Here is a 10290-nt window from a genome sequence, read left to right on the forward strand (position 1 = left end):
TAACTGTTAATTTCATAAATAAGTTCATAAAATTATGCAAATTCAAAATTACCTAAATATGTTCTTTATTTTATCTTATATACCAGATAAAATTTTAAAAAGTTAATTTGTTTAGGAATATTTAAGTTTTTAAATATTTATCTCATGTGACTTTTTCTATAACATCATTATAAATGTACATGTTGATGTGCACATACCAATTATTTTTTTTCATCAAATAGCTTTAAAAAGAGGCCTGGACAAAAGAAAGCAATTAGAAGTTGGCTAATTTTTTATTAATTTGTTGTCAAATGCTGTGCATTTTAGATTATGCTCATATGATGACAATGAGTTATTTAAATTATAAAATTATTATGAACATATCCCACATAAATTAACAAGTATAAAATTTCAAGTTGTTTGAAGTATTATGAACTGTAATACTTGCAAAAGAAATACACATGAAATTAATTTAAGAATTAGGTTTATTTTACAGGTATTCGAAAACTGCAATTACTGTTAAACAATAAAAACTAACATTAAATCTGAAGAGCATATTTTTTTCAATAATAAAATTCCACATAGACTTCATGTAGCTTCACCATATTTGTTCTATAGTTTGCTGTCTTTAATATCCTGCTCGATTTTTGTAAAAGTGAATTCTCTGTCACCCAATGTTTTGAGAACAGCTCCTAAACAAGAAAAAGAAAAATTTGTAATAATTTCACACTTCAGATGTTTTCAGTTTTTAAATAAAGTTGAATTATTAAAAGATGAATATAAAATGCACTGAGTATTTCATATTTAAAAATTTACATTTCAGTAATTAAAAATTTAATTTCATACTATCACACAGTAAGCTTCAATTATATACCTTACACAATGCCTATAATTTCAAGTAAAAAATACTTAAGATTTGTTTAGAACTGCAAGGTTGAGAAAGTCTTTAGTATTTAAGTACATGAGAAAAAACTTAATTTTGTATTAATTATATTGCATTAGCCTTTTTAATTTTACTCCTACATATAGTAAAGAATATTCACTTTCTTACAGATAACTTTTTCTTAAATAAAGAGTAAGCAGAAAACTAATCACAACACTATATACATATAACAGAATACTTCATAAACATATACATGTCATTAACATACGTATATGCATTAACAGGCTATTTTACACATTTCAATAAACCAGAAACCAATACACAATCAAAAGTATCATCAGTAAATTCCTCCAAAATCAGAGCAAAAATCTTTAATTATGATAACAATGGCATCTCAGTTTGCAATATAAAATATTTCAAGTCTACATTCATGTGCATTCTAAGCAAACAGAAAGCTGAATAACAATAAAATTATAAATACCATAAAAAAGTTAAGAGCCACGTAGAATGATAGCAAGACTAAATGAAGTCTTCCTTCAAAAATCAATTTAAACTCAAAAATTTGCCTTCCTGTTTAACATCTCAAAATAGAGTTACTGCTTACACTAACTAAATTTCCTGTCTTGGCAAAATAAAAATTGTCACTTCTGTTGCAGGAAATATTTGCTGCAAACTTTGTATGCAAATAGTCCAGTGAAAAAATTTTAATTGTGGCTTGAATATTTTCTTTATTAAATAAATGAAAAATTCCCACATATTAATTTATGATCCACATGAAGCTTTTCACCTCTACCATATCATGCAGCTATTTTAAAATATATACTCTCATATAAAAGCCACAGAATTTTTTTACCAATATTAATATAGTATAAATCATTAATAAATCTTCTAAAAACAGCCCCAAATTTTCTGAATTTGATACCCAAAACATAATTCTATGTAACTGTTAATGTATGCATTTGCTTGCACATACTTAAAATGAATTATACACACAAAAACTTAACATATTAACTTTAATAAATTCTTAATTAGCAGGATGACTCAATTAAGGCAAAATATGAAAGAAATCTACCTGATGGAATAGTTGTAAAAGATATATTTAAAAAAAGCTAATATTGTTTATCTTACACATGGCAGAAATTGAGTAAACTGTATGCAGATGGATTATTTATTAGGAATAGAAATTAGATCAAAGTACCAAAGTCACACTAGGGCTTTAACCATTTGGGTGCAAAGAAGCATCTCAATTTAAAAAAGCTAACAGAATTTTATAATTTTTACAATCTAGTACAAATATTAGACACATAAACCACACTAAATGCCATTATTTACTTGCATATTTTCCTTCTTTGTATACTTTACTCCTTAATTTTTCAGGATATGATTTAGAAACAGAGTTATGGTAAAAATGTATACTGGTAAAAAAAATATAGCTGAAACTGATAAGTCCTTTGAATTATATACTATAGTGCAAAGGGGGATGGAATATGTGACTAAATATGATAAATCAGATTACAATAACATTAAACAAATAACATGAAAAACTGAAAAAAGAAATTTTATTTGAAATTATTTTTTTAACTCATGGAAAGACAGACAGTATTTCCAACTTATTAAATTCAATTATATTTTACCTTCGTCAAACCAATATTGGTAAGAGAGTTGTATTTAAAATCGGTGCTAAGCTAAAGCTGCTTTCTTGCCTAATTTTATACCATTGAAAATACCGGTAATTGTCAAAGTTATTCGTACTCAATATGTGTAAGATTATTAATGAGCTGCCAAACCGCAGTTAACCATCTAATATACTACATTCTACGTTATTATTTTTCTTTTTGAATGTCAGGTTTTCATTATTTCTGCCAATATATCTGTAACAGGACATAAAGATTGAGTTAATGTAGAACAGAAAATTACCTTGCAAGTTAGCACCTTTACCTTAGTGGCAGTACTTCATTCTCTAGAAAAAACATTTTAAATTATTATACTTAAACAAAAAATTCATATTTGTTACAGCAAAACATCATTAACACAATAAACCAGAGTTGAATGCAAATCTAGTTTAACTCCATTCTTGAAAACTAGTTTATTACTTTCAATTTAATTTAAAAATAATAAAAAATAAGGTACGTATTATGATGACTACCTAGATATCTCGCCTAAACTGGCAATCCTTATAGGTTATAGAGGGCACTAAGATAGAGAGTATTAATCCCACACTAGGGACTCTAACATTTGGTAGGAACAGTTTGAAAAGTGAAACAGATATTTAGGTTGATCTTTACAATATGGTAACTGGTAGTTTGGCGACATTTTGGAGGCGATAAAGGTTACTACCTGGCACTTTGGTAATAATGTGAGCAGTACTCAGTTCCGATTACGCATTATTTTGTGTGAGGGAAATGAGAGATCATGGGATATGTCATGTAATATTAATGGACGAATTACGGTTCTTTAATCGGAAAAAGGGGGGAAATCGGGAAAAAATCTGGAAATTTTGTATTTGGCTTTATTCTGTGTTGTGTGAAACAGTGTTCGTGAATTTTTGGATCCCATGGCCGTAATTAAAGTGAATTCGAAATGGGTATTTATGTATGTATTAATTTAATGTATGTGCTCATTTATATTTTAAGTAGTGTTTTTGAATTTAATTATATTTTAATTAAATGATAGTTATTTTGTGAATTTTATGTTTGTAGGAATTTGGTATACGTTTTAGTTGAAGTAAACGTGCATGGAAATAATATAAATATCTGACATATATGTTCTTTTTACCGGGTTTAAAGATTGAGAAAATTGTCACGTATTTTCGTGAAATTTTTCTAATTTATGAGCAAAAAGCAGTGTACATGGATATAGTGAAGAGTGTGCGCAATGCCATTTTTGTGCAATTCTGGGATGTTTTTTTAAGTAAAAATAAGTCGGCGTGTACATGGTTTAGTGATATTTTAATTAAATGATAGTTATTTTGTGAATTTTATGTTTGTAGGAATTTGGGATATGTTTCAGTTGAAGTAAACGTGCATGGAAATAATTTAAATATTTGATACTAAGTATTTGTAATGCTTGAGGTATGAATTCGTTGGTGACGTGTAATAATGTAATAGATTATTTAGACGTAAAAGTTTTTGGATATTTTATTTATTTTATATGTAGAAATGTTCATATTTGGAAAGGGTAAATACTTTTTCGCGATCAGGTAATTTCATATATGTTCTTTTTACCGGGTTTAAAGATTGAGAAAATTGTCATGTATTTTCGTGAAATTTTTCTAATTTATGAGAAAAAAGCAGTGTACATGGATATAGTGAAGAGTGTGCGCAATGCCATTTTTGTGCAATTCTGGGATGTTTTTTTAAGTAAAAATAAGTCGGCGTGTACGTGGTTTATGTGTATGTGTTATTTTGAAAAACGCGTAAGGAGTATGGTATTGTGCACTTTTTCCCAATTTTGCAGTGAATATTTGTCGTGATTAAGCAGTTTTGTTAGATAAAATTTCTAGGATAAGTGTAATTCGGCTAGTAGATTGTTGGAAGAAGTGTTCAGTAGATAAAAAGAAAAGAAACATGTCTTTACTTCGTGAAGACAAAATGGCGGCGGGGAAAAAAAAAAATAGAGGGTTGCTGTAGGAGAGTTGGTCGCCAAATTTTCGCCAAAAAAACGCCAAGTTACCATAATGTAAAGATCAACCGATATTTATAGTGAACCAATGCAAAACAAAAACAATAGTTCTTTAGGGACAAAGCCCCTTTGTACTAATAAATACGTATAAATTAACAGCTTTTAGCTATTTTTTCTTCTTGTAAAAAATAGACATACAGAATATTTTTAGAAAATAACAGTACTTTAAGCATACATTTTCCACATATTTAACACAATAATTCATTCTAGCTCTGTTGCAATACTGGCAAAGGTACTCCTCTGTTATTAGGACGGGATTCAGAAATGTACAATGAAACCTCGAGATACGAGGAAAGTATGAGCAAAATACGAGCATTAATTCAAGTAACGAGCAATGAGCCAGGCTGTTGGTACGGGTGGCACCATTTCCCTATCCGGCTCAACTCGGGGAATCCCCTCGACAGATCACTCAGTGTTCTTTTATATACGTGTTTGTGCACTTTAAGTTAATTGTTTTGACATTTAATGTGAAAATAATTATTTCAAGATGCCTCGCAAGAAGATTGTTGCCTCAGATAGTGCTGCAAAGAAAAATAAGGAGGCCATGGCCATCGATATCAAGAAAGAAATCATAGATAAACATAAGCATGGTGACGGAATTGGCGAAGACTTGCGGCCTTTCAACATCGAAAATCTATACTATTCTGAAGAAGCAGGAAGAAATTAAGAAACCTGATGTAGGCAAAGGAATTATCGTTTCTTCCAAGCACCATAAAAGTACTCCTAGATGTTGAGAAGCTGTTGTTGCTGTGGATTAATGAGAAGGAGTTAAAATGTTGGTAACAAAGTTAAACTATTGTTATATTATTTACCAGTGTTATTTATTAGGAAAAATTGACTTGATTTTAAAATGTTGATATTTTTGGGGGTGTGGAATGGGTTAACTGAATTCCCATTATTTTCAATGGGGAAGCTTGTTTCTAGATACGAGAAATTCGCTATATCAGTTGAATGCTGGAACGAATTAAACTCGTATCTCGGGGTTCCACTGTAGATATGTAAGCATGTGTATATGCATGTATGCGCATATATGTGTAAAGTATACACATACATACATAAAGAATATACACATGCACACACGAGCACCTACATTTAAAAATGCATGCATATAAACACACATTTCTGAATCTGGTCCTGATAACAGAAGAATACCTACATGAATCATAGGATTTACATTAATCAGTTTTATTAGAATTCTTAAATGCAGAGGATTTACATTAATCAGTTTTATTAGAATTTTTAAATGCAGAGGATTTACATTAAACAGTTTTATTAAAATTCTTAAATGAAATCTTCACTATCCGAAAATTTAGTTTCATTTCCAGCTGAAACTGTATCAGGACAATCTCATTTATATTATTTCCCTCTAACAACTGAACATTTTGAAAACCTTTTCTATTCCATGGAAAACTAATGCTAAATTAAACATACATTTTCTAAATCTGAAAATTTTAAGTTAGCTTAGAAACTGTAATCATTCTTAAAGTTTGATTTATGCAGATGTTAGATCAATAAAATTACTTTCCTGTGAAAAAGTAATATGGCATTGAACAACACGATTTTACACATCAAGATATACTGAGTGAAAATTCCTGAAATGTTTTATTTCTTGGTATCTCTGCAAGAATTGTATAAATAAGACTACCTCCCTTTTAAAAAAAATTTTTTTAGTAAATACTATGAAGAAAATTGGTTACATTATTTACAGTTCATAATTAATAGAAAATAAATCATTTCTTAGCTTATCAGAATTTATTTTTATCACATTCATAAACAGTACTAATTTAAACAAACATACCATTATGATTTAAATAGCTATGAAATAGAAAATCCAAAACTGCATCTTTGATGGTCTAGTAGATTGGACGCCTCGTTTATTACAATTCAGCAGGGTGCTGACTCCCCAGACTGTAATATATATATAATTAATTTACAAGGGAAAAAGCAACAAAAATATAAACAATTTCTTAGTTTTATATAAGCATTTCTGCACATTTACAATTTTAATTTTTTTTAACTATCTAGTTATATAAAAATACATGATTTAGTAAAATATAATTCAAATAATTTAAGGTATTTTAGATCAAATACTAATTTTTTCATGCAAGTCTAATAATCAACATAACTATCAAGTTTTGACTTCGAAAATTATGTTTAGAGAAACTTGAAGCTGCAGTAAATACTAATAAATTTATTCAAAACTGAAAGTAAAGCATTCTTACTTTATTTTCTTTCTTTAACTATGGCAGATCTTTTAAAACAACAAAATCAAACAAACAAAAAAGAAATGCATTCATGAAAGGACTTAGGACTTGTTTATTATTCATGAAAGGATATATTTCAGTAATTACAAGTGCATAAAAATTCAGTATATATATATATATATATATATAAAAAAAAAATTAACACAGATTTGGAACAAAGTACCTGTGTTTCTATGGCATAAAATTTCCTTTTTTAATAGCACAATATCTTTGAGTTAAAGATTATATATTAAAGCAAATTTATAAAACTAAATTCAAAAATAAGAAATTAAATTATTTTTAGGGAAAACACTAAGCAAATAAAAAATTTTGAATTTCATAAATAAATGAAAGTTACATGCTTTATTTTTTGGCATAAGGTAGATAACATTTCCATAACAGATTTCTGAACAATTAGTCATGTTAATATTGCCTTTCTTTTTCCATTAAAAGCTATTTTCTGCTTAATTACAGTATGCTTTAAGATAAATATTAAAACGTTTGAGTAAAAATAATATAACTATAAAAAGGTGAGACACATACAAAAAGGAGTGACACAAACAGTAAGAAACAGACTAGTGCAAAATTTAACAGTACCAAATCCTGAAAATGAATCATTAGGCACGTACACAAAAGAACAACACATGGAAAATCACATTTCCTACACAGACGTTATTTATAAAATTTTATATAGGTGAAGAAAGTACGAGTATTAAACACTGAAAATATAAAATATTCACTTACTTTCTTCAAATAATTAGTAACTTCGATGGATTCAGTCACAAACGCCAATCCACGAACACACAGTATTCTTTGCGACTTTACCATTCTTTTCGACCGCCATTGCTGAGTGCTGACTTCACAAATATCCCGCCACAACCGGAAGTAGAAAGTGTCTGCTTTGCCATTGGTCAGTGAACAAGAATTGCAAAGCTTTTTTTTTCTTTATAATTAAACATATTAAGAAAGCCTCTAAATTAGCATATGAAATAAACTTACTTTTGCATTATATAAATTTATATTCACAGTATCTCTGTATTAAGGTAATAATTAAATTTTTCTACGAAAAATAGAAATGTCTGTGTATGCGCATGCTCAGTGTATAATCGTAAATCCGGTTAATTTTTAAAAGTTAGCGTAAAATTAACTATGCAAATTTTGAGTTCATTTAATGGACCCTTGTACTTATTCTGTAGATCTCCATATTAAGAATGTCTTTAACTGTTTCAGGAAAAATATAAAATATAATATAATTATTTATTTACATTATTTATTAATTTTTTCCTCATATAAAAATTACTAAAATCGCTGTATCATTTTTTCCATACATTAAACAAAATAAAAAAAAAAATTAGCCTCATATGATTTTTATAACAAAGATTAAAGGAACTGAAATATATGTAAAATATCAGGATTCAGCTTGCAATTCGTAGAGTTATTATTATTATTATTAAATAAAAGTATTAGTATATCTTTGATTATAATTAATGATCCTTTGGTCTACATTAAACTATTGTTCAAGAAGTTAAACGTTTTCGAGCATCTTCTGCTGTATTTATTATTCTATTCCTCGACATGAAAGATTTGCTAGTCTTATTCCAATTTAATTGCCCACATTTGCTAAATAAAATAAGGCGAGTATTATACCAAACTCAGTACACAAATTTAATATACAGCTTATTCCAGTTAAATGGGTAATAGGATTTTCATAAAAGAAATTAAATTGTGTAAATTAATGTAAGTGTTGATATGAATAAAAATAACAAATTTGATATAAGAAAATAAATAAGTTATTTTGAAGATGTTTGAATTAAGAAAATATAATTTTTTGTAAAAATGCGCGTAAAGATTTAGCTCACATGTTAAAATTTATAGAAAAATTTTAGCCTCATATATGAATGCCCCTTTTTTCATGTTCGTGGACAAGGAAAACAAAGTGAAATGCCAGAAATACACTAAATATTTTGAATTAATAAACTTCATTTTCAATCTTTTTAGACTTCGTATAATATCCGTAAAAGTGGCGAATGAAATATACCATAAAGGCAGTAGTTTCTTTCAGAACATTCGGATTCGTATACTATGCGTAAAAGTGACGAATAAAATATACGATCATGGCGGTAGTTTTATCAGTACATTCGGATTCGTATAATTTTCGTAAAAATAACGTGTGGAAAATAACGATCAAGAGTCAACAGTAACTTCAGCCTTTTTCATTCGTATAAATTTCGTAAAAGTAACGTGCAAAAAATACCATACTCTTATTTCACCAAAATTATACGTATATTTTTGGAGACGTGCTGCCTGGGGAACGACTGCCTGGAAAAGGGTCCTAATTATCTTGAATTGATCTCCAAAATTTTGACAAAATTTCGAGAGGGGAAGTATGGAATAATTTCGGATATAAAAAGAGCATTTCTTCAGATAGGTGTGAACCCAGCGGATCGAGATTTTCTCCGGTTCCTATGGTGGGAGAAAGGACAGCCTGAAAAACTGACTATATATCGGCACCGAAGGGTTGTATTCGGCGTAAACGCCAGCCCCTTTTTACTCGCTGCCACGATTAACTACCATTTGGAAAATGTACCAAAACAACATCAGGAAATAGCTTCAAAGCTAAAGAAAGCCATATATGTGGATAACTGCGTAGCGAGCGTGGAATCAATTGAAGAATTAAACTCATTTATCAAAGGATCTAGAGAAATAATGGCTACTGCAAAATTTGACCTAAGAGGTTGGAAACATAATAGACTTAAAAATGAAACTTCAATTCTAAACCTTTCTGATAAAGATTATGAAGATGTTGTGTCAGTATTGGGATTGAAATGGGACTTGTTTGACTATACTTTGTCTTGTCACGTAAAATATGAAGAAAACCCTATATTGAGCAAAAGATCTGTTCTTTCCGAATTGAGTAAAATCTTTGACCCAATTGGGTTTACTAGTCCAGTTACTCTCATGCCTAAATTGATTCTGCAAGAGTGCTGGAAACAGAAAATTAACTGGGATACTAATCTGCCGAATGATCTAGCAAGGAAATTTTTCACATGGTCATCTCAGTTAAAATATTTGAAAGACATCAAAATTCCTAGATTGCTTCCCAAAATAGATGAAAGTACCACTGTGCATGTATTTTCAGACGCAATCAAGGACGCGTATGCGACCTGCATTTTCCTTAGACACAGCGGTGAGAGTGGAGTCACTTGTCAATTGATACAATCTAAAGCGAGAGTTGCTCCCCTAAAAGCACTCACCCTACCTCGACTAGAGATACTCGCTTGCACTATTGGAGCCAGGCTCTCTCATACAATAAGAGAAGACTTGAAATTAAAAGAGGTTCCAGTTTTTTACTGGACGGATTCCACAAATGCTCTCTTTTGGATAAAACAGAAAGAAAATTGGTCCACTTTTGTAGCCAATCGAGTAAATGAGATTCGAAAATTGAGTAACCCAGATAACTGGCATCACATTCTCGGAAAGTTTAATCCTTCGGATTTGCCATCA

General features: G+C 29.4%; 1 long non-coding RNA gene across 1 annotated transcript; it reads right to left on the bottom strand.

Annotated features, from left to right (window-relative positions):
- Positions 1 to 446: 446 nt before the first annotated feature.
- On the bottom strand, positions 447 to 7664 carry LOC146992831 (uncharacterized). Its single transcript, XR_015038982.1, has 4 exons — positions 7531 to 7664; positions 6342 to 6451; positions 2780 to 2822; positions 447 to 671 (listed from the first exon to the last, which is right to left on the bottom strand). It is a non-coding gene; the product is annotated as an uncharacterized LOC146992831 (long non-coding RNA).
- Between the last annotated feature and the right edge of the window lie 2626 nt (positions 7665 to 10290).

The sequence above is a fragment of the Stegodyphus dumicola genome, chromosome X2 (assembly GCF_044657685.1).
Source record: "Stegodyphus dumicola isolate Sdum_Otavi_A_Nest chromosome X2, ASM4465768v1".
Classification (NCBI taxonomy): Eukaryota; Metazoa; Arthropoda; class Arachnida; order Araneae; family Eresidae; genus Stegodyphus; species Stegodyphus dumicola.